Raw genomic sequence first — 25,477 nt, 5'->3', positions numbered from 1 at the left:
TTTTTTCATGTCCCTCGCATTGAAGAGTTAGTTACTAGTAAAAAGCTTGCTGCTAATGCTGGATAACTGAATGACAATGTTAATAACTGCCTTGGGGGTTGATTTGTTCTTCCTGCTGAGCCATAAATGTGAACAATGTAAACAAAATATACTTCAAAATGTAATAGCAGTGATCAGTAGAAGATAGAAACCTAGAGCCTGTCTGCCCGACAAGAGAGATACGCCACTACACTGCGATCGTGTCCTCATCAATGTCAAACACAAGAGAACGTTTGATGTCCCTCAGTTTAAGTCCAGGTATATCCAGTTGAGTTATCCACCACGACACAGAACATCAAACAGGCCAGTTTCTCGTGACTGGTCATTTTTTCTCCAGGTCTATGTTTTTCTTCAGAAATAGACTTGCTGATAACATTGGCTTCCCCCACCCACACCACACCCTCGCGTCAAGGGCTTCTGAGATAAGAGCTAGTGCATTGCGAGTGCAGCTCGAACAACGTAAAAGAGAGAGAGAGAGAGATAAACTGAGAGAAAGGAAGAGAGAAGGGAAAAACAGAGAGAAGGGACAAACAGAGAGAAGGGACAAACAGAGAGAGATAGAGAAGAATACAAACAGAGATAAGACAACAGAAAGAGAGAGAGAAGGAGACAAACAGAAAGAGAGAGAAGGAGACAAACAGAAAGAGAGAGAGAAGGAGACAAACAGAAAGAGAGAGAAGGAGACAAACAGAAAAAGAGAGAGAAGGTGACAAACAGAAAGAGAGAGAAGGAGACAAACAGAAAAAGAGAGAGAAGGAGACAAACAGAAAGAGAGAGAAGGAGACAAACAGAAAAAGAGAGAGAAGGAGACAAACAGAAAGAGAGAGAGGAGACAAACAGAGAGAGAAGGAGACAAACAGAAAGAGAGAGAAGGAGACAAACAGAAAAAGAGAGAAGGAGACAAACAGAAAGAGAGAGAAGGAGACAAACAGAAAGAGAGAATGAGACAAACAGAAAGAGAGAGAAGGAGACAAAATGAAAGAGAGAAGGAGACAAACAGAAAGAGAGAGAAGGAGACAAAATGAAAGAGAGAGAAGGAGACAAACAAAAAGAGAGAAGGAGACAAACAGAGAGAGAGAAGGAGACAAACAGAAAGAGAGAAGGAGACAAACAGAAAGAGAGAAGGAGACAAACAGAGAGAGAGAAGGAGACAAACAGAAAGAGAGAGAGAAGGAGACAAACAGAAAGAGAGAGAAGGAGACAAACAGAAAGAGAGAGAAGGAGACAAAATGAAAGAGAGAAGGAGACAAACAGAAAGAGAGAGAAGGAGACAAAATGAAAGAGAGAGAAGGAGACAAACAGAGAGAGAGAGAGAGAGAAGGAGACAAACAGAAAGAGAGAAGGAGACAAACAGAAAGAGAGAAGGAGACAAACAGAGAGAGAGAAGGAGACAAACAGAAAGAGAGAGAAGGAGACAAACAGAGAGAGAGAGAGAAGGAGGCAAACAGAAAAAGAGAAGGAGACAAACAGAAAGAGAGAAGGAGACAAACAGAAAGAGAGAAGGAGACAAACAGAAAGAGAGAAGGAGACAAACAGAGAGAGAGAAAGAGATAAACAGAAAGAGAGAAATAGACAAACAGAAAGAGAGAGAAAGAGACAAACAGAGAGAGAAGGAGACAAACAGAAAGAGAGAGAAGGAGACAAACAGAGAGAGAAGGAGACAAACAGAAAGAGAGAGAAGGAGACAAACAGAAAGAGAGAGAAGGAGACAAACAGAAAAAGAGAGAAGGAGACAAACAGAAAGAGAGAAGGAGACAAACAGAAAGAGAGAGAAGGAGACAAAATGAAAGAGAGAAGGAGACAAACAGAAAGAGAGAGAAGGAGACAAAATGAAAGAGAGAGAAGGAGACAAACAAAAAGAGAGAAGGAGACAAACAGAGAGAGAGAAGGAGACAAACAGAAAGAGAGAAGGAAACAAACAGAAAGAGAGAAGGAGACAAACAGAGAGAGAGAAGGAGACAAACAGAAAGAGAGAAGGAGACAAACAGAGAGAGAGAGAAGGAGACAAACAGAAAGAGAGAGAAGGAGACAAACAGAGAGAGAGAGAGAAGGAGACAAACAGAAATAGAGAAGGAGACAAACAGAAAGAGAGAAGGAGACAAACAGAAAGAGAGAGAAGGAGACAAACAGAGAGAGAGAAGGAGACAAACAAAAAGAGAAGGAAACAAAGAGAGAGAGAGAGAGAGAATGAGACAAACAGAAAGAGAGAGAAGGAGACAAACAGAAAGAGAGAAGGAGACAAACAGAAAGAGAGAGAAGGAGACAAAATGAAAGAGAGAGGAGACAAACAAAAAGAGAGAGAGAAGGAGACAAACAGAGAGAGAGAAGAAGACAAACAGAAAGAGAGAAGGAGACAAACAGAAAGAGAGAGGAGACAAACAGAGAGAGAGAAGGAGACAAACAGAGAGAGAGAAGGAGACAAACAGAAAGAGAGAGAAGGAGACAAACAGAGAGAGAGAAGGAGACAAACAGAAAGAGAGAAGGAGACAAACAGAAAGAGAGAAGGAGACGAACAGAAAGAGAGAGTGTAATGAAATGATAACGACTAGAATACCAATAACATGGCTTTATTCGACAAAATTAGACTACAGTAAACAGTGAATGAAACCAGCACGTCTAGCATACCACTGATGCAGTCTATACACACACACACACACTGGACATGAAACACAACAATGGCCATGACCTTCAGACACGCTGGACGCACGCAGAAAATCAACTCAGTTACACTACAATCACCCCGCCTAAAAGTTATAGGAACATAAACATGTAAATAATAGTGAAGGACAGCGATATAAGAGGCCTTAGTATCCCTACAGAATACTTACAGAGTTACTCTATTGAAAAGCATTGTATAACTATAAACAAACACGTTATACACTATAAAATTATCAGTCCCTTATGCATACAAATATTAAGACCAGTTGTCTTGAATAATAATGTAATAAGTAATACAATACAAAAAGTCTAACTAGAAAAGCTATACACTATAAAATGATCAGTTCAAAGTGTGTCATATTAAGCCTACATATACTGAGTTAGAACTTGTGATATGGAAAAATAATTAAATAAATGTTAGACCTTATAATTAGGTCTGCTTGTTCTTGGTCTTAGGTTATATCTACCAGGACCAATACTGCCGTCGCTTGGAGTTGGTGACATCGGCGGCTCTCTAACAGGAGACTCAGCCCCTGCATTTACTTCTTCTTGATGTCCATTTTCCCCTTGTTGTACATACGTGTTAGGAGCAGCCATTGGTTCTATAGTCACATGGTCAGTAGGCACCTGCATCTGTGTGATAGGGTTTGTCTCCGGCTCAAAGTCTTCATGTTCCATATGTTGATACACCTCTGATTCTCCCTCTCTTGGAACGGGGGCCAAATGTCGTAATGACACTGTTTCTTCTCTTCCATCAGGAAGTCTTACAATGGCATACTGTGGGTTGCATGTAATTAAGTCCACAGCTATTGTACTATCGTCATATTTTGATGCACGGACTCCCTTTTTTAACAACACTTTTCCTGGTTGAGCTAACCATGTCGGGAGTGATTTGCCGAAGGTGGACCTGTGATAGAACTTGAATATTCTCTCGTGAGGTGTCTCGTTTATAGCGGTACAGAGCAGAGAACGAAGAGAGTGCAGGGCTTGGTTTAACGCCTGCTCCCATTTGGAAACCGGGAGTCCTTGAGTTTTTAAGGCCAGAGTTATAGCTTTCCATAATGACCCGTTTAGCCTTTCTACTTGAGAGTTCCCTCTGGGATTATAAGGGGTCGTCCTGCTTGTGGCCACCCCTCTCTCGTGTAAAAATTCCTGCACCTCTCTTGACATGAATGAGGTACCTCTATCAGAGTGTACATAGTCAGGCATTCCGAATAGTCCAAATAAATTATCTAGACATCTGATTACTGTTGAAGCCGACATATCAGAACAGGCGTATGCAAACGGGAATCTTGAAAATTCGTCAACTATAGTTAGCAGGTATGTGTTCCGAGATGTAGAAGGGAGCGGTCCTTTGAAGTCCATACTTAGTCTCTGGAAAGGTTGCATCGCCTTAATTAGAGTTCCATTAGAATTACTGAAATATCTGGGTTTTACTTCGGCACAGATTCTGCACTGGTTGACAACCAGCCTAGCATCTTCACAAGAGAAAGGTAAGTTTTTCGCTCGCACTAAATGCCATAGTCTTGTTACTCCCGGATGACACAGAGAGTCATGGAGCAGTTTCAATTCATTTCGACTCATAGCTGACACACACCCGTTTCTAGAAAACGTATCAGCCGCTACATTGTGTTTGGCTGGTCTATACAAGACATCGTAGTGGAAACAGCTCAGTTCCAGTCTCCACCTTTGAATTTTCTCATTCTTTATTTTCCCTTTGCTCTGTTTGTCATACATGAAGGCCACAGAGCGTTGATCCGTGACAAGGGTAAAGCGATTTCCTACTAAGTAGTGGTGCCATTTCCTTAAAGATTCTACAATGGCATAAGCTTCTTTTTCTATAGCTGAGTGCCGCCTTTCACTTTTCTTGAAAAGAACGCCACGGGGCGGCCATCCTGGTTGAGGGTGGCAGCTATTGCAACATCCGAAGCGTCTGTTTCAACCGTCAGAGGTCGAGTATAGTCGATGGTGAAGATGGCAGCTTTCTCCAGCTCCTGCTTTAATTCGTTAAGGGCTGTCTTTACTGTTTCTGAAAGAGGGAACGACGTGTTATTTGCCAAAACATTTATTTTGTTAGAAAAATTTGGGATCCACTGTGAGTAGTACGCCAACATGCCCACGATCCGTTTTTGTGAGCGCATATCATGAGGGGGAGGAAGGTTTCTTAAAGCCTGGAATCTTTCAGGGTCTGGCTTGAGAAGGCCTTTAGAAATTTCGTATCCCAATAGGCAAACTTTGTCAGTGGCTATCGTACTTTTGTCTTCATTAAATGTGATCCCATACTTTCTAGAAGCATCTAGAAATCTTTGCATATTCTCATCGTGCGACCACATGACCACATACCGTTACATTGTCCACGTATGCAAAGGTGTCCTGCAACTTTTCATTCTCAATAATTTGATTTATTGTTCTCTGGAAGCATGCAACTCCGTTGGTAACACCGAAAGGGATGCGACAGAACTGGTAGAGTTTGCCACATGCCTCAAATGCAGTAAACGGTCTTTCCTCAGTCTTGATTGGTATTTGATGGTAGGCACTTTTGAGGTCTAGAGTACAAAAAACGGAATAGTTGGATATCCGTTCTACCAGTTCATCGACTCGGGGCATTGGGTATGCATCCAGTAAGGTGAAGCGATTTATTGTTTGACTGTAATCAATGACCATCCTTCTTTTATGTCTCTCGTTTGTTGTCACAAGCACCTGTGCTCTACAGGGAGACTTTGAAGGTTCAATGATTTTGTCCGAGAGGAGTTTTCTAATTTCAGACTCAATAAATTTGTTATCACCTATTGAGTGCTTTCGGGACTTAGTAGCCACTGCTCTGCAGTCAGAAGTTAGATTACTGAATAGGCTCGGTGTTTCGACTCGTGCTGCTTTAAGACCACAGATGTGTAGTGGATTGCGTTTTCCTCCGTACGGTATGGTCAATTCCTTATGAAGACTTATAAAGTCTACACCAAGGATTACATCCGAGCACAATCCAGCAAGTAGAGAAAGTTTGACCTTTTTGTAGTGTTCTCCCTTGTACTGGACATCGGCAAATGTATGTCCTAATGTCTTTTCAGAAAGATGTGTAGTGGCCATGAATATTCTGTTTGTAGACGGACGTACTGGCCATTTATTTCTCTTGACGATGGCTTCTGATATGTAGCTTTCACAGCTGCCAGTGTCTATGAGAGCTTGCAACAGCAACCCGTTGACGTTCACTTGTGCCGTAGACTGTGTAAGCCCAGAGAAATGCGTTGATGACAAGGTACATGGAGTTATCACACTGGTCAGTGATATTTTGCTGTCAGCTTTGTTGGCTGTTGTTTTACTTGATTTACAAACAGTTTGGAAGTGCCCCTTTTTACCGCACTGATGACATAATGCATTTCGAGCAGGGCATTCAGTTCTAGAGTGTCTCCTCCTACCACAAAAGTAGCATAGCGACTTAATGGCATTTAATTCCTGGTCTTCATTAGAAATGTATGTTTCTAGATGGGAGCTAGTTGGTGTTTTCATTGCCCCACAGGAGATTTCGTTCGTTGAATTGTAAGCCTGAGCATGCTTTGTCGCTGTTTCTTACACTCTAGCTTCGTCAAAAGCGCTTTGTAGAGTAAGAGATGTCTTTTCCAGTAACCGCAGTCTAATAGTGTTGGATGCCAGACCCGTTATGAAGGCGTCTCTAATGCAAATGTCTCTGTGCTGTTCAGCAGTTACTTCTTTAAAGTCACAGTCCCGGGCCAGGCTTCGCAACTTTAGCATAAAGGACTCTACCGTTTGGCCCGGCTGCTGTTTACATGTAGCAACCAAATGTCTAGCAAAAATGTCATGCGTTACCTTAATATAAGTAGTCTTGAGTGTGTCTATGGCCATCGAATAGGACGATACATCACTGATGAGCATATAAACCGTAGCAGATACGTGATTCTTCAACAACTTTAGTTTAAAGTCTTGATGGACGAAAGAAAATTCTGAAATGTGTCATACCAGTGAGTCCATTTTTCTGAGGCCAGAGGAGCATTAGGATCAATGTCCAACTCTTTCGGTCTGAGTAATTTATCCATTGTAGATTAAGGAATACAACACTAATCCAGATACATAATTTTGTCGAATAAATTGTAATGAAATGATAACGACTAGAATACCAATAACATGGCTTTATTCGACAAAATTAGACTACAGTAAACAGTGAATGAAACCAGCACGTCTCGCATACCACTGATGCAGTCTATACATACACACACACACTGGACATGAAACACAACAATGGCCATGACCTTCAGACACGCTGGACGCACGCAGAAAATCAACTCAGTTACACTACAGAGAGAAGGAGACAAACAGAAAGAGAGAAGGAGACAAACAAAAAGAGAGAGAAGGAGACAAACAGAGAGAGAGAAGGAGACAAACAGAGAGAGAGAGAAGGAGACAAACAGAGAGAGAGAAGGAGACAAACAGAGAGAGAGAGAGAGAAGGAGACAAACAGAAAGAGAGAAGGAGACAAACAGAAAGAGAGAGAAGGAGAAAAACAGAAAGAGAGAGAGAGAAGGAGACAAACAGAAAGAGAAAGAAGGAGACAAACAGAAAGAGAGAGAAGGAGACAAACAGAAAGAGAGAAGGAGACAAACAGAAAGAGAGAGAGAGAGAGAGAAGGAGACAAACAGAAAGAGAGAGAAGGAGAAAAACAGAAAGAGAGAAGGAGACAAACAGAGAGAGAGAAGGAGACAAACAGAAAGAGAAGGAGACAAACAGAAAGAGAGAAGGAGACAAACAGAGAGAGAGAAGGAGACAAACAGAAAGAGAGAGAAGGAGACAAACAGAAAGAGAGAGAAGGAGACAAACAGAGAGAGAGAAGGAGACAAACAGAAAGAGAGAGAAGGAGACAAACAGAGAGAGAGAGAAGGAGACAAACAGAAAGAGAGAAGGAGACAAACAGAGAGAGAGAGAGAAGGAGACAAACAGAAAGAGAGAAGGAGACAAACAGAGAGAGGGAGAAGGAGACAAACAGATAGAGAGAGAAGGAGACAAACAGAGAGAGAGAGAGAGAAGGAGAAAAACAGAAAGAGAGAGAAGGAGAAAAACAGAAAGAGAGAGAGAGAAGGAGACAAACAGAAAGAGAAAGAAGGAGACAAACAGAAAGAGAGAGAAGGAGACAAACAGAAAGAGAGAGAAGGAGACAAACAGAAAGAGAGAGAAGGAGACAAACAGAAAGAGAGAAGGGGACAAACAGAAAGAGAGAGAAGGAGACAAACAGAAAGAGAGAGAGAGAGAGAGAGAAGGAGACAAACAGAAAGAGAGAGAAGGAGACAAACAGAAAGAGAGAGAGAGAGAGAGAAGGAGACAAACAGAAAGAGAGAGAAGGAGAAAAACAGAAAGAGAGAAGGAGACAAACAGAGAGAGAGAAGGAGACAAACAGAAAGAGAAGGAGACAAACAGAAAGAGAGAGAAGGAGAAAAACAGAAAGAGAGAAGGAGACAAACAGAGAGAGAGAAGGAGACAAACAGAAAGAGAAGGAGACAAACAGAAAGAGAGAGAGAGAAGGAGACAAACAGAAAGAGAGAGAAGGAGACAAACAGAAAGAGAGAGAAGGAGACAAACAGAAAGAGAGAGAAGGAGACAAACAGAAAGAGAGAGAGAGAAGGAGACAAACAGAAAGAGAGAGAAGGAGACAAACAGAAAGAGAGAAGGAGACAAACATTAAGAGAGAGAGAAGGAGACATTAAGAGAGAGAGAAGGAGACAAACAGAAAGAGAGAAGGAGACAAACAGAAAGAGAGAAGGAGACAAACAGAAAGAGAGAAGAAGACAAACAGAAAGAGAGAGAAAGAGACAAACAAAAAGAGAAGGAAACAAACAGAAAGAGATAGAAGTTGAAAAACAGAGAGAGAGAAGGAGACAAACACAGAGAGAGAATGAGACAAACAGAAAGAGAGCGAGTCGGAGACAGAGAACGAAGAGTCAAACAGAAAGAGCGAGACGGATCACATAAATCACTCTTTCGATTCTAAAATAAAGTTACGTTAACACTAAATTTCATGAGCTTTTATATTAAGTTTAAAAAAAAAGCGAACTTTCTGACAGACTTCCGGTTATTTCAACTCGTTGTTAATGAAGCCTTGTCACATACATGACTAAACAGACATTCCTTTGCTATGACATATATTGTCTGTTACAGTAAGAAGAACAAATGACCTGGGAAAATGAATTCTTTTTGTTCTCTACATAGGAACAATACATTATGAGCGCAATTTTTAGAGACTTATGGAGAGAAAAACTGCCATTGTTTTGAATGTATGTGTTATCTGTGTGTCCAACTGCCTGTCACGTTATATCACTAGATTTCAAAACTTAAAAAGCTTCTATGAAAAACGACTTCAACATTACCGTGTGTTTAAAAATATGTCCAACGGAGAAGCTATTTGTGGTCTTTTGAAAGCCTAGAAGCTCACTAAGAACCCGATTTGACGTATTCTCTACCTGACGACTGCTATTCGCGAAAAACCGCAAGCTTTTTATTAAAACTTTGTATTTTATTTTCGGTATCCTCTCAAAAGACCGCAGTCTACATATAAATAATTATAAAAGATATATCACGAAAATAGGACTTCCTGTATATATTTTCTTTTCCCCTAAGTGAATTTTTAAAAACTTGCCTTACGTCACTTCCGCTTTCCTTTAGACGCTGACTAAATAAAATTGAAAAAAAATCCAAATAGCATAAAAAAGATAAATCTAAATCTATTGTCATTTCGCTACATTCAAAAGGGTAAAAACACAAACAAACACAATAAAACCAAATTGATATTTCTTTTTATTCAGAGAACACAATACCAAAATAAAAGTAGAGTTGGAAATGGAAAATGCATAAATTTATTCTCTAGGTCTGCAGTACATCCAGCCACAAAGTAATCGGAGGAGACTTAAAAAGTTGTCATTGTAATACAAATGTGCCGAGAAGTATGAAAGCTGTTGTCTGTGTCTGTCACTGTGTGTGTACGTGGGAGGAGGGGGGGGGAACGGTTGAAATATAATATAGGCAAGTTTGAATTGAGAAGCCGAAGAACAGTCTTTGAGTGTACATAAAAGTAATTTTTTATTGATGGCTTGGGGGAGGGGGGGGGCGGATATGCAAAAGTGATTCTAAAATTAACGGGCCCAAAATATAAGTGTGCGTGTGTGTCGTGGTCGCATTATGAAGCGTGTCTTCTCAAATCAAGTCAAACGTCTATGTTGGAGAAATTACGATGTGCAGGTTTTAAAAAAAAAATGTGGGTTCCTGAGAGCGAACAAGAGAGACAGAGAAAGAAAGAGAGAGAAAGAGAGAGAAAGAGAGAGAAGGAAAGAGACAGAGAAAGAAAGAGAGAAAGAGAGAGAGAAAAAAAGAAGGAGAGAGAGAGAGGGCCGTGAAATCGTTTTGTAAAAGACACAGGTATTCACGGGCTAAAAAATGGTTTGTCGGTTGATCATTAATATGTGTCCCGTTTATTTAAAAAAAAGGAGGGGGGGGGGTGGTTCCTGCCATTATAAACAATATAAAGCAACAATCAACGGGCGTAGCCGGTGTGTACTGCTAGTCTAAAATATTTTTAACACCTTTGTACCCTCCCCCGACCTTTTTAAAAAAATACTATTTGGAGTCGTGCTTCATGAATAGCCGATGTAAGGAACAGGTGAAGGGAATAGAAAGAGGAGGATGTACGGAAAATAAACGGAAGAAGCAGGGCCGGATTTAAGTTTGTGGAGGCTTTATACTTTTTCGAAAGCTTTAAAAAACAAACTCTTATTTAAACAAAAATAGGCCTATATATTAATATCTAAAAGCATGCCATATTATAAAAGAAAGAACTTGTACATTAATCCTCCTTCGTTTAAAAGAAAAGAAAATTATTAAATATGCATACTTTAGTTTTAAAAATGTAAATTGTTAGGGTTTAGGCAAAGTAGTAACTCCCTAGTATACTAGAAGAATACGAGCACACTATAAACAGATGCACTATAACCACGACACTGTTACAAATTGCAAGATTTACAGTAGTCTTGGTAAAATGCTAGAAAAATGCACCCACAAAGACATAAAGTATCTGACCCGTCTTTTATGGAGGTCCCTTTCTTGCTTAAGCCCCGCCCGCCTTCCCTTTCCTAAATCCTGCCCTGGTAAGAAGACGTAGAAGAACTATGAAAGGCAACATAGAAAGCAATGGCCGACATATCTTTTTGTTTGTTTAAAGAACCATCATACGAGAGTTATGCCCCCTACTCACCTGGCCTGTGTGAGAGCATGTCGTGACGTGATTGTACTCTGGGCTGGACGTGTTGGGAGCACTGTCTGTCGTGGTCCAGTAACGCACTCAATCATACTTTAGTCTAGAATCTCTCAACTCATGGCCTCAATCACCATGCACACGCGTACACTCATACACTATAGTGGCAAGCGAATACTTCTGTGGGGGAGGGCTGGAGGGGACATTAGTTTGCTTCCTGTTATGTGCTTAATTAAAGAAGGCGATTCAAAAAACATTTTTAAAAATTAAAAACACAACATAAGCATAGATTTGATGAAAAAAAACAACAACTATGATGTCCATCTATTTTCCAGTGTAACCTTGTTTTGTTTTTGAGTCATTAAAAAGATTACAAAAACAACCCACTAGCATTGCTGATCTGTACAGATCTATAGAACAAAGAACCAAACCTAAATGTGAACTATCTAGCACCATGGATACATATTCATTTCCTATCACGTGATGAGTGCTAGACTGTAAGCCAATCAGATACCAGACATCTCAACACGTACGTTGGAAACTTTGGACTGACTCAGAGTCGAGTCTTGTGCAGTACATTTGTTGTACTTGATACTGTCAACAGCGTGCACTGGGTGCATTCAAATGAATCTATCAGAACAAAATGTGTGTGTGTGTGTGCGAGAGAGAGAGAGAGAGAGAGAGAGAATGAGAAGTTGATGGTTGTAGAATGTAGATCGTTGAAAAGTTTTCTATTTCGTAAAACATAACTTGTATTGTTCCAATGTTTACGCTGGTTTGCCTCCCTTGGATTACCAATAAGTCTGGCTTGTTGGTTTTAAAGCAGCGATGCCCAACCTAATTCAACGTGCGGGCCATTTTAATTTCCTATACTCGTCTCGCGGGCCACATGACCGAAAAGGTACAAAAACGAAATGAAATTGACCTGAAAATTTTTTTTAGAAACCTGTGGAGCTAGTACTTACATTAATTAATGAGATATCTGAAAGTTATCTTTTTTTTTAAACCCCTGAAAATGGCTTCATTACTCTTAAAATGTGAGCAAAATTGAACTAGCTTTACCAACGACTCATTCTCTTGTCTCTTTTAGCTAAATATTCCCATCTATCCACCAATTTCCACCAAATTAACAATTATTTATTCGCGGCTCAAAAAAAAAAAAAAAAGAATGCCGTCATATTTGTTTTATAATAACCTTTTTGTTTGTTGATGATTTTCTTTACAAATAAAATAGTTTGTCTTAAACATGACTTATTGACATGTTCCGCAAAGAAATTAAGATCCGTTTTCATTTTTCCTAGTAGATTCTAAATTCAGAGTCCACTTGTAGTTTCTCGGCTCTCTCATGTCATAAACGTACAAATTGGTCATAGTACCAATCCATCAGAGAAAGTGAGGGCCCTAATGTAGGTAAGATACATTTTAAAACCTTTTTTCTTCTGGAAAAAAATGGGGGGCTGGAGGTTTCTACACTTTGTGCCGATGTGTCGGCGGGTCGGATAGAGCCACGTCGCCGTCCGGATCTGGCCCGCGGGCCGTATTTTGTGCATCACTGGTTCAAAGTACTCTCTCTCTCCTGGGCACCAAACATGGTCAGCCTAGTCTTACGTAGCTGCTACTTCAACCAACTGCAGTTAACTGATTACGATAAACTTTGTATAATCAATCGAACAAAATTATGTGTCAAGGTCATTTTCAGCTCATTTATCAACAGCATACAGAAAGAAATGAGCACAAGTCATGATAACTTATTTTAACGCGAGATTTGAGGAAACGTCCCCTCCCTCCTTTCTTTCTCTCTCCCCCCTTGCCACTAGCGGTCTGAATGCTTTACATCTCTTGTTTCCAGGAAGTGCTCCCCCCAGCTTCATCTAGCTCTTTGTCTAGCACCACAAACTTAGCGCTAGGTTTTTACGAAGCTTCTATCAACTCACTCTGTCTGTCTGTCAGGTAAAATGTTTGTACACGTTATTTCTCGGACTCCTAATCTCGGGTCAAGCTAAAATTTTGCACAATTATTTCCTCTAACAACACAAAAAAAAGATAGCCAATTAGCTAATCAACTATTGGTAATAAATCATTTTGTTTGTTATCTCGAACAAGGGAAAGAAATTATATTTGACTGATGTGGTGTTATAAGCTGAATTAGTCCCCTTTATAGTAAGTTTGAAACAAACGACATATAACTGTACAATCTTCTACTTTCATAACCAGCTCACTAGCACAATGGTTAGCATGTCGGCCTGAGGAATTCAGGTCGACCCCACTTTTTTTAGCAGCCCCCGAAAGGGGAAAAGACGCTATTTAGTTTTGTGTGGTCTGTCTGTCCGTCCTTCTCGTTTAGATCTCGTTAACTAGAAAAGATATTGAAAATCCGACATCATGATATTTTAGACAATTCAAAGTTCTGATGAAATGGCTACTTTTTTCTTTTCTGAAAGAGAAAAATTTAATTTTTAAAAACAACTATCCAAGCAGTTTTTTCATAAAAATACATCATTTTTACAACTGTTTACTATTAATAGTAACAACACGGAAGGATATTTAGTAAGAGAGATTAACTTTTACCATATTTTAAACACATTTATGCAAATGGTTTTAGATTTTTTTTCAAAATATTTTTTTTTACAAATGTATTGTTAAGTAAATTAAGTTCTGTCTTACTAGCTAATACAGTTACAAAAGTGTTAAAAAAAAATTTTAACTAAAGGTATCCTAAAAAAATTTTTTTTTTTACGGAAATGTTTTTTTTTTCTTGAGACCTTGAATAAGAGATTGACCCTTTACAAAACAATTAGATCAATTAGATAATCATTTAATGACATCAGTTAGGCCAGTTTCACTTCTAGCTTCACCTTTACTTTCACCTATTCCTTGCTGGACCGATTAGGCACCACACAGGATCTGTCAACCTTCTTTCTCCATTCTTCTCAGTCATTTGCCTTTGATAGAATTTCATTCTGATATTCTTTCTGAAAATATTGAAACCTGACCTTGTACCTGGGTGGACCACTACGGGGGCTGATTTTGAGTTTGTGTTTCCACACAAACTTTGTAACCTAATATTTATTTATTTTTATAAATGCTTTAAAAAACGATTACTACAAAATTCCCCCAGACATCCCTTATCTCCCCCCCCCCAAGTGATCCAGATAAATGATAGGATCAAAGTGTATTCAGAAAGCTAAAAGCATGAAATAGCGCTAAACTAAAACAATTGGTAAAAATATTTCTAATCACATTCTAATCACACTGTTGGTCCAGATCTATAACACATCGAATGACATGACTGATCCAAACTAATTGATTGATTTACCCTTTGCATAAGCTTTGTTGTTGATGTTTTTTTTTAAATATTTTATTTTTTATTTTATATATTACATCTTGATGTGTCTGAGTCTATTCTGAGAGTGAGTCTAAGTCTACTCTGAATGTGTTTGTGATTCCACTCTGAGTGTGTGTCTGAGTCTACTCTGAGTGTTTGCATTTTGTGGTTGTCTGTTGAAAGAAAAACAACAGCAGGCCTACTGAATACATCTGGACAATCAAAAACACAAAGGCACTTACTGTGTGGACATTGGTCTCAAAAAACAAAGGCCCTTACTGTGTGGACATTGGTCTCAAAACACAAAGGCCCTTACTATGTGGACATTGGTCTCAAAACAGAAAGGCCCTTACTGTGTGGACATTGGTCTCAAAACACAAAGGCCCTTACTGTGTGGACATTGGTCTCAAAAAACAAAGGCCCTTACTGTGTGGACATTGGTCTCAAAACACAAAGGCCCTTACTGTGTGGACATTGGTCTCAAAACACAAAGGCCCTTACTGTGTGGACATTGGTCTCAAAACACGAAGGAGGGGTGTAATCTTTTTAAATAATTGCATTTTCTACAAAGTATTAAAATGACTTTTCACATGCACCCTCAATGTTTCAATAGAGCCAAGGAACTTAATAGTGAACACAATAACGTTGTGTATATGACAGAAATAATCCTCACTACATCTGTTCTAATGACATTACTGAAAATTAGGTGCTAGTCTTGTAAGCCACATTTTGAGATCCGCTGTGCTTCACGTGATTTTGTTGGTAAAATTGTCTCCCCTCCTACCTGATTCTTTTCTTCAGGCTACTAGATCTTGTTCCTCGTCTGTTCCTTCGAAACAGAATATAACACGCATGGTTGCCCATAGGGCCTTCTCTTTCCTTCCTTTTAGTTACTACCGAGATATTAGTCTAGTGATAAGTGATGCCCAAACCACGGTCTGTGGGACACATCCGGCCCTTAGAAACACTGTCCACAATGAAAAGTCACCAATTCTCAGTTCCATTAGACTCGGCGTTTTTCTTTTCTTTTTTTTTTTTTAACTAAGCTTTTATCAATACTGTTTGTCTGTCTATCCGTCTGTCTGGTGCAATTTTCTACACGCTATTTCTCCGACACCCAATCTCGGATCAAGTTGAAACTTTGCACAATTATTTCATGTACCTGACAAAACAAGAATCAATAAAACAAATAACCAATTTACTTAATTAATAATTGGTAATTAATTATTTTGTTTTGTATTGAACAAGGGAAAGAAATTTTACTTGACAGATGTGGCAGTCCCCTTTATACTTTGTGTAAGAATTAGGTCGTCGCTTTAAAGTTGAAAACTATGAAACCTATTTTCATAAACACTTCGCTGGCACAGTGGCTAGTGTATTGGCTGGAGGAGGCTTAAGCCCTAGAGTTCGAATTCAACATTATTTAAATATAAAATACATTTGAAAAGCGATCACGATAACCTTCACCCAGATTATCCCCCCCCCCCCCAGATCAGTGCTAGGATCATTATACACCTAAAATAATGAAATAGCGCTAAACAAAAACAATTGGTAAACATGTATTTCTAATCGCACATATTACAAAGCTTCTATCAACTCTGTCTGTGTCTGTCTGGTCAAAAGTTTGTACACGTTATTTCTCTCACATCCAGTCTCGGGTCAATGTGCAACTTTGCACAAAGATTTAATGCCATAGACAAGACTTATATATAAAAAAGCAATTTCTCAATTAAATTAATTGGAATAAATGATTTTGTTTGATACCGACAAGAGAAATTAATCCTTCATTGTTCACATTATTATGTAGGGTTTGGTCCCCATATGTAATTGTTCGCATTATTGTTCCCACACCCATTCTCGGATCAAGTTGAAATTTTAAACAATTATATATATATAGTATTCCTAAGAAAAGTGCGGAGTTCTTCCCTTTTTAAATAGCATTTTAAATATATTTTGCTTGTTTATTATTGTTAGCCTAGTTCTATTTTCAAATTCAATTACATGACTGATACAAAGTAATTGATTCAATTACATATAATATAAGTTTTGTTTTTAAAAAAAGTAATTCCAAAGCTTCTATCAACTGACTTTGTCTGTCTGGCCTAAAGTTTGTACACGTTATTTCTCCCACACCCAATCTTGGATCAAGCTGAAATTTAGCACAATTATTTCTTTTACCTGAGAACACAAAAATCAATTTTAAAAATATTACCAATTAGTTAATTAATATTGGTAATAAATTACTTTGTTTGGTATCTTAAACAAGGGAAAGAAATAGTACTTAACTGAAGTGATGGTTTGAGCTGAATTAGCCCCCTTTATATTAGGCTACTGTCTTAGGCTTAGTGAACACAAACATGAAATAGAATCATTACCGCTTTGACTTGAGGAGAAGTCAGGTCGTTCCCTTTTAAAAAACATTTACCAAATTTAACTACATGACTGATCTAAACTTATTCGGTAACAGTTTTGGCAAGGCCCCCAGAGAGGAAAATGTTGAGCATCACTGATCTCCCCAGGCGTCCAATCACAAGTAGTCGATAGTCTAACGCTTGCGCTGTTGATTTTTTTTCCCCTACTTTAGTATCTCGCTGTGTCTCGTGTGAACTAAGCAACGTTGTTTTTTTTTCCCTCGTGAGAGTGACACAATTTTGTGTCCCTACTTTGTGATGGTTGATTTGATCGTGTTTTTCTTTTGTCAAGAGAAGAGAACTCAGTGGATTTTATAGTGAGGCCGGTACATCGTTCTTCGAAGGATTTATTCAGTTTGAGTTTGTTCTTGAATTAGATAGATGTTCATTAATTAGATTAGTTTAAGTCAATGTGACTTGTGCATATTCTTTTTTCTTAACATTACAATGTAAGCCTAATGAATGGACGGGCAAGCCAACTGGCTGCAAAACATTGCAATGAAATAGAAGGATAGTATCTCTATATTCGTAAGCAGTCAGCCGTGACTGTGTCGAGTAATGAAAAGTCTTTCTGGCAACTTTTTTGATGAATCCTGTCAAATCAGATGACAGACTTAGATCTACCAATGGGTAGAATTGTGAAATAGTGGGAAATATACTTACCTATTGCTACCAAACTAGATTGAAACATACATACAAACGATGGCTGTTAATACTAGTGTGTTAATGCTTGATTTCTTGTACAGTAAATGTAAATTTACAATCAAAAACTGAATACAAATTCTTCTATGACTAGATGTATACATATTTAAGAAACCCTAGCACTTCATAAATGAAAATACAAAGTAACAAAACACATTGTCAAACTAATATACCTTTAGGTTAGGCTGAATTATATTAAATCTAAATAGTATACATTAAAACACACACTTCTACAGAAGTAAAAAAAACAACAACATTCCAATAAATTAGCACGTAGACTATACATTCAGCACACTTTAACTCTGGGATGCACAAATTATCTGAATTAGGTCAACGTAAATTGTAAGCGTTTATAGACTGAAGTATTAACCCTGACGACTTGTTTATTGTAGCTCTACTGGCAGTCCGTACCTTATCTGTATGTTGGACGCTCTACAGTTACATGTATTGGTAACCATGTTTACAACATTGTGGTTGTTACGAGACTTAGAAGTACTTGCCTTAGTTTGAATTATGGACTTGTTGCAAGGGGGGGGGGAGAGAAGTGCTCGTTTAGGTCAAGGTAAGGGAGGGGGAAACCAGCCCTTCTATTTAAAACAAAAAATAGTACGAGGAATGTACTATACAGTAAGCCTAATGACTAACTAAATAGTGCCTGAGTGTACTGTGCTAACTAGTGTGACACATTTCCTCCTCCTCCTAGGCTGTCACCTATTTTGTTTTAATCCTTCCTCCTCTCTTATAGTTTACACCCCATGACATCTTACCTAGGGTTTCAGTCCGCCTTTCTCTTATAGTTTACATTCCATGACATCTTACCTAGGGGTTCAGTCCGCCCTTCTCTTATAGTTTACACCCCATGACATCTTACCTAGCGGTTCAGTCCGCCTTTCTATTATAGTTTACACCCCATGACATCTTACCAAGGGGTTCAGTCCGCCTTTCTCTTATAGTTTACATCCCATGACATCTTACCTAGGGGTTCAGTCCGCCCTTCTCTTATAGTTTACATCCCATGACATCTTACCTAGGAGTTCATTCCATCTTTCTCTTATAGTTTACATCCCATGACATCTTACCTAGGGTTTCAGTCCGCCCTTCTCTTATAGTTTACATCCCATGACATCTTACCTAGGGGTTCAGTCCGTCTTTCTCTTATAGTTTACACCCCATGACATCTTACCTAGGGGTTCAGTCCGCCCTTCTCTTATAGTTTACACCCCATGACATCTTACCTAGGGGTTCAGTCCGCCCTTCTCTTATAGTTTACATCCCATGACATCTTACCTAGGGTTTCAGTCCGTCTTTCTCTTATAGTTTACATCCCATGACATCTTACCTAGGGTTTCAGTCCACCTTTCTCTTATAGTTTACATCCCATGACATCTTACCTAGGGGTTCAGTCCGCCCTTCTCTTATAGTTTACATCCCATGACATCTTACCTAGGGGTTCAGTCCGCCCTTCTCTTATAGTTTACATCCCATGACATCTTACCTAGGGGTTCAGTCCGCCCTTCTCTTATAGTTTACATCCCATGACATCTCACCTAGGGGTTCAGTCCACCTTTCTCTTTAATACAGTTTAAGTTTGCTGTGTATAGAATTGCTGTATATATTTGTGTTTGTAGGTGTCTTGAGTATAAACGTATGGAAATCATGCATTCTTCAAAGTCAAAACTGTTAGTATCAAGACCAAATGTTAATTTGATTTGCAAGGACATTGAAACATACTAAACTAAAGCTTGAAAGGATCAATGTTATATATTGCCTACGAACCCTTAACGAAATTGTAAACAAATCTTTTCTTAATTGAGTGATCTCAGTAGATTTAAGCGTTAATTTAAAAAAAAATGAAAGGGTGATTTGTAGCTGATTTTTGTGCACTTTTAATTATATGTGAACTAGTCACCAATATGAGCTTGCCGTCTAATAGCTTTAAAAATGTGGATAAGTCTGTATGACACATGACAGTTACCTCAAGTATCCCTACTTCAGTTTAGTATGAAATATTTCCAAGAACATATGTTGCCACTCAATTCAGATTATATCACCACAAAACATCCGCTGTGTCTAGAGTGTCTGATAAACTGTCTGCTATGGCTTGTCATTTAGAGATGGGGCGGGTGTGGTAAGGAGTATTTCAGTGGTCCAGATATTTACTAATTCTAATGCAATCAATACAATGTTTTGTAAAAAGAAATAACTTTAATCATTTTTTTATTTAAGTAGAAAATTAACTCCACCCCAAAACAAATCTCGAAAAACAAATATTGGAATGCTTGGCCTGGGGTGAGGGAGGGGTTAAAGCCCTTGTTTAATGTTAACTTGAATCGGTGAATCAATGTGTACATCCTTTATTTACTGTAGTTTTCTGTATCACCTGGAGAGTATTTCCCAATTGAATCTGTCCGATGAACTTAGCGGCTGTTTCGAAATGAGACATGGCGTGTACTATTCATCACTTGTTTTGATTTGACTGACAGCATCGCTTCCTCTTTGCATTTTTTTTTACCTTTGATCTATGACCTTCTCATACATTGAAAAAAATATTTTATCTCTGTTAACGCACAGTTTTTAACACGCATTGTAATGTGTTGTAGCACAGAGCTGTCCTCAACCATTGGTTGCGCACGTGTAGCGTGTCCCAGTGTTTTCAAAGTCGATACAAAGTTTCATCTTCCAGTAGAGAGCTCAATGGCAGTTTTGTAGCAAGCTTGTTACTTGAGTTTGGTGAACTTCTTGAGTTACTTGGGTTTGGTGAACTTCTTGAGTTACTTGGGTTGGTGAATTTGTTGAGTTACTTGGGTTTGGTGAACTTGTTGAGTTACTTGGGTTTGGTGAACTTGTTGAGTTACTTGGGTTTGGTGAATTTGTTGAGTTACTTGGGTTTGGTGAACTTGTTGAGTTACTTGGGTTTGGTGAACTTGTTGAGTTACTTGGGTTTGGTGAACTTGTTGAGTTACTTGAGTTTGGTGAACTTGTTGAGTTACTTGGGTTTGGTGAACTTGTTGAGTTACTTGAGTTTGGTGAATTTGTTGAGTTACTTGGGTTTGGTGAACTTGTTGAGTTACTTGAGTTTGGTGAACTTGTTGAGTTACTTGGGTTTGGTGAACTTGTTGAGTTACTTGAGTTTGGTGAACTTGTTGAGTTACTTGGGTTTGGTGAACTTGTTGAGTTACTTGAGTTTGGTGAACTTGTTGAGTTACTTGGGTTTGGTGAACTTGTTGAGTTACTTGGGTTTGGTGAACTTGTTGAGTTACTTGGTTTTGGTGAATTTGTTGAGTTACTTGGTTTTGGTGAACTTGTTGAGTTACTTGGGTTTGGTGAACTTGTTGAGTTACTTGAGTTTGGTGAACTTGTTGAGTTACTTGGGTTTGGTGAACTTGTTGAGTTACTTGGGTTTGGTGAACTTGTTGAGTTACTTGGTTTTGGTGAACTTGTTGAGTTACTTGGGTTTGGTGAATTTGTTGAGTTACTTGGGTTTGGTGAACTTGTTGAGTTACTTGGGTTTGGTGAACTTGTTGAGTTACTTGGGTTTGGTGAACTTGTTGAGTTACTTGGGTTTGGTGAACTTGTTGAGTTACTTGAGTTTGGTGAATTTGTTGAGTTACTTGAGTTTGGTGAACTTGTTGAGTTACTTGGGTTTGGTGAACTTGTTGAGTTACTTGGGTTTGGTGAACTTGTTGAGTTACTTGGTTTTGGTGAACTTGTTGAGTTACTTGGGTTTGGTGAACATGGAATCGGATTTCGTTGATTGAATGCTGTGTTCACATTTTTTGAGTATCATTACGTTTCTATAGCGCGTCTTTCTCGCTAAAACATTCTCAGGGCTGCGCTGTAATCTTTTGTTGACATGTGGGAAGTGGGAGTCTCTGAGAGAAGCTTTCCGAGTCCCTTGATAGGTAGCCAAGTTTGTGCCAATCAGCCAAATATCGCTCGAATGCGGGTTAAGTCAACAGTACAAACCACACAATAATAACAACAACACACACAATTGTAGTGTCTAGTAATATCGCAATTATATCGAGAGTTAAGCGGCTTGAGGGTGAATGTCTACTGTGAATATCACACAGGACTAAATACAAATTATCTTATCTTATAAATACGGACGTTACTTCAAAAAAGATGTTTCTAGGTCAATCTAGTCATGACTTAAAGTCCTCTAATAGCACTAGGAGCATTTGTACAAATTTGTCCTAGCATGTGGAACGAGGAGTGTGGAGATGTGCTCCACTGGCTTTACGATGTGAACAGATTGTCAGTTACAACTGGGTGGGGTGTAATGTAGTCGTGTGATACACACTACTTAGAGCACAGTAACTTAAGTCGGTACATAACCGAATGCTTCAACCGTTAACTCTTCTTTTTTCAAATCCTCTAGCCTCCCTTCCAATCTGATAGTTTTTAGTTGTTGTTTTTTTTTTTTTTTTATGATCACTTTACTTCCCATGGTCCTTTGGTCCAGCCACCAGTAGAGCCACCAGTCATGTGTGTATTTGGTTGGGGGGGGGGGGGCAGATATGGTCACAGACCAGTAACTGGGAAATAATTCAATGCAGAGTAAAGGACTTTTGAGTGGGCTGCCCCCTTCCCGTTTTTTTATTTTTGTACCTACCTGGTGTAGGTAGTCATGCGATTCACAAAATGTACGAGGCTTTTTTCTTTCTTTTAATTTTGAATCTGGGGCCTGGCAGTCCTTGCAAACAACAGAACATTTTGTTTAAACAATAAAAAAGGAAAATCTGATGACAATAAGAAATTGTATCTACTAAATACATTGGGCGTATTCACTTTTTTGCTGCTACGGTATTTCAACAGTTCTCAAAGGCTTAGACCTAGTCCAAACTGAAAGACGATCATCCGTCATGATGTCACGTTTGAACAGCTCTTTTTGATTCCTAACACACTTGATCTAGCATCGCAATGAAACCCAAAGGACACTTGTGATACATGAAGGAAATTAGTAAAGAGTATCTCTATGCTCCTCTTTGAACCAGTGGCGTCACTCGGGTCGGTGTCACCCGGTGCGGTTAGCAACCCCCTCCGCCATCAACTTTAGCCAAACTTTCCCCAATAGAAACTTTCGTCAATTCTTTTTGTTGAACCAATTCAGGAAGCTGATTATCTAATTTCATCGATTTTTGCACAAATGTAAAATTAGTCAATTCTATTTGACAATCCCCTAAATTGTGCCGATGTGCCTAATTTCAAAACCTCAAACCCTTTTTTTTTTCAATAGTTTTGCTTATTTTACAGTGTATTTTACATATCTAAACATGTTTCCTTTCTAGACTTTTAGATCGAAACGGTATGCTGGGTTATTCAAACTTTGACTACCAGCTAAAGTAGAAAATAAACTTATGCCGCTACCTTAGTTATCTATTGGTCTCAGGGAGCTCTTAAAGATCCCCCACTGAGGACCGAGGCGAAGCCTCGGGCGCCAAGCATTTCTGAGCTTCAGAAACTCATTCTTCTTTAAGTCAATCTTGTACAATTTCTACTAGTTAGAAGATTGTAGGTCAAATAAAATTCAATTAAGAAGAGGTTAAGTGTGAGAGCAGTGTTTCTCAAACTTTTACCGTTGGCGCCCCCACCCGCTAAACGTTTAGTCTTTTTTTTTTTAAATAGTGTTATGTAGATAATTGTAAACTATTTTGTAAAACCGAAAACATTCTTTCTGGAGATAGTATTAGAGAGGCATCAGATTCCCTCTCCATCCAGCAAGGTGGTCTCTTGAAGCGCTGTTAGCTCCTCCAAGCGTTTTTCTTCGTTCTCTCTCTCCCCCACCTCCGGGCTACGCCCATTCCACTACTTCATCTCGTATTGATTAATCATTGTATAATACATGACAAATTTGAAGTCCATATCGGGAATAGGCTATCTTTATTAAATAATGCGCTTGGAAGCTATTTATTTAGTCACGTGATCTAGCCTTCTTGTATTTGTTCTTGTTCCCAAGTGAAAGTCTTCACAACAATACAAGTTTTGTTTTACCTTCACACGGTTTTATCCCGAGGATCTTTTTTTTTTTTTTGACGTCAGATCTGCATCACATTACACACGTTGTTCTAGCTGACGTGACCTAATTAGAATACCTGCGTTAGTTCCGTGCAAACAAGGTATGAATGGCCAAATCTGTTACAATACGCTAATACTGACTAAGGAAGTCCAGGGTAGGGCTCTGTGCTCTCAATTCATTGTCCAGATAGTCCGTTTTTAGATGCTCAGTGTCACAGAGTGTCAGTTACTTTGACTTCAAACTACTTTATGTTTCTTCTTGGAAGTGTGCCATTTATGCAAGCCCCACCTTCTCCTACCTAGGAACCTACCTCACTGTTCATTTACACCAGAAGAGTAAAAAAAAAACATTCAATTTATTATTGTTGATTTTGAAAATAACTAGGTTACATAATTTTCTTATGACAAAGTAAAGTACTACATTTCAGGCATGTCTATTATTTCATAAAGCTCTCCCAAATCTTGAGCTTCTATGATATCGCTACCACATTTCTTGACATCGCTTTCTCATTGTCTCCCTTACTGCACTTCTTCAAAACTGGTAACAGGATCTGAATAAATCAATGTGTAAACAAAGTACAGATAACTCCCATGTTCTGTACACAGCAGTTTAGCCTACACAAAAGCTTGCCATTTTATGAATTTGCTCCATGTATGCAAATGTCTATTGCCTCAAGAAAACAAGAGGAATTACATTCTCCATTTGAAGATTCATTGTTAACGGCGTATACATTTACAGCAGTTTGCATATTAGGTTACATTTCGTTACCAGTGTAGGCCTTAATGTATTAAATACAGTAAGGATATTATAGATCTATGTTTGCTGTTTATGCAAAGCGCGTCCTGTGATCATGGCTGATAGCAGTTATCATGATTTCCCATCTCTCAAGCGTCTGCGGGCCCAAACACAATAACAATAGATCAAGATGAAAATAAAACAACAAAATGTGTGTTAAAGAAATGACCCATATTTCGGTAACGATCGATAAGCCTAGCGCTGGCGGTGTAGTACTCAGTGGTAGATGCTTGCTAGAGGAATTGAGGACAAATTGCACCACCCTATTAGTTGCTGTGTTGTCAAGCCAAATTTAGCCCGCGAGGAATTGATGCGAAAAGTAAAAATGGCATCTCACACACGCTAAGAAACAAAATCTGCCCTACTTGCTATGCAGCTAAACTAACAAGAAAAAAAAATTGATCTAATTTGTTCCTACCATCACGTGATCACATCACTAGTTCGACGGGTTACTTTTTTTTAAAGCAGATCTAGATCTACAAGAAACAATAACAAAAAAATGTTGCCTTTTTTTCGACAGTAGTAAGGTTAAACAATGCCTTTTTTTCCCCAGGTAGACGTTTTTTCTTTTAATGGACAATGAATACATTTTTGAACGCTTCCTTCACCTTATTATTTCATTCGGCATAAAACGCTATACCAAGACTTAAGTGGGGTTTACACTTCCGGATGGAAACAAACGGACGAGTATATTTAGCAATTTCTTTAAAACCCAGTTATTTCATTGTATTAGTGAGAATAACCTTTCTAAATAATATTTATATCATTATCTTCTCTATAACTAATGTCTCTTATATTCCGTCTGATCCGAGGTGCGTGTTGTATCGCGTCTTAGGTTGTGAAGAGAGAAGGTTGTCATGGTGACACTAGATTAGAATGTAATCCTATCACCACTGGATTGGATTTGGACTTGATGAGGCCATTAGCTTTTTGAAACATGGAGCCTTTTAATTAAAATTTCAGTACCAAATATGATTACAGATACCTAGAGGTATATAGGCCTACAATTAATTATATCTATATTCTGCAGCAATACATTTTTAACTTAAAATAATTCCAAAATCCTTCGGAAATGTGTGTGTCGACTCATAGAAACTGGGGGCCCTAAGCTATAGCTAGCCGATATCTAAATCCAGCTCTGACGAAAAACTTCGATTTCCATTTTGTGTGTGTGTGTGTGTGTAATTGATTGGTAGAGTGATGACTGGACTTCTCGATACTTTGACATCTATACAAATGTTTCGAAGAGCGACTCAGGTGTAGTCAAGCGAGAAGATTAGTGT

General features: G+C 38.7%; 1 protein-coding gene across 20 annotated transcripts in view; it reads left to right on the top strand.

The window, feature by feature from the left end:
• The window catches only part of LOC106056965 (calpain-B-like), a 119,942-nt gene that overhangs the window by 52,730 nt on the left and 41,735 nt on the right, over positions 1-25,477 (top strand). For 4 of the 20 annotated variants that reach the window (XM_056024817.1, XM_056024820.1, XM_056024812.1 and 1 more), the window contains exon 1: positions 16,849-17,032. The exons of 12 other annotated variants lie outside the window; for them this stretch is intronic. The gene's annotated coding sequence lies outside the window, so the exon portion shown is untranslated. Of the gene's footprint in view, positions 1-16,848; positions 17,039-25,477 lie in introns of those variants that run through there. 4 more of the 20 variants (XM_056024819.1, XM_056024814.1, XM_056024815.1 and 1 more) reach the window with 2 other exon arrangements.

The sequence above is a fragment of the Biomphalaria glabrata genome, chromosome 3 (assembly GCF_947242115.1).
Source record: "Biomphalaria glabrata chromosome 3, xgBioGlab47.1, whole genome shotgun sequence".
Classification (NCBI taxonomy): domain Eukaryota; kingdom Metazoa; phylum Mollusca; class Gastropoda; family Planorbidae; genus Biomphalaria; species Biomphalaria glabrata.
Note: the sequence above shows the minus strand (reverse complement) of the source record. Positions and strands in the feature narration are given on the sequence as shown.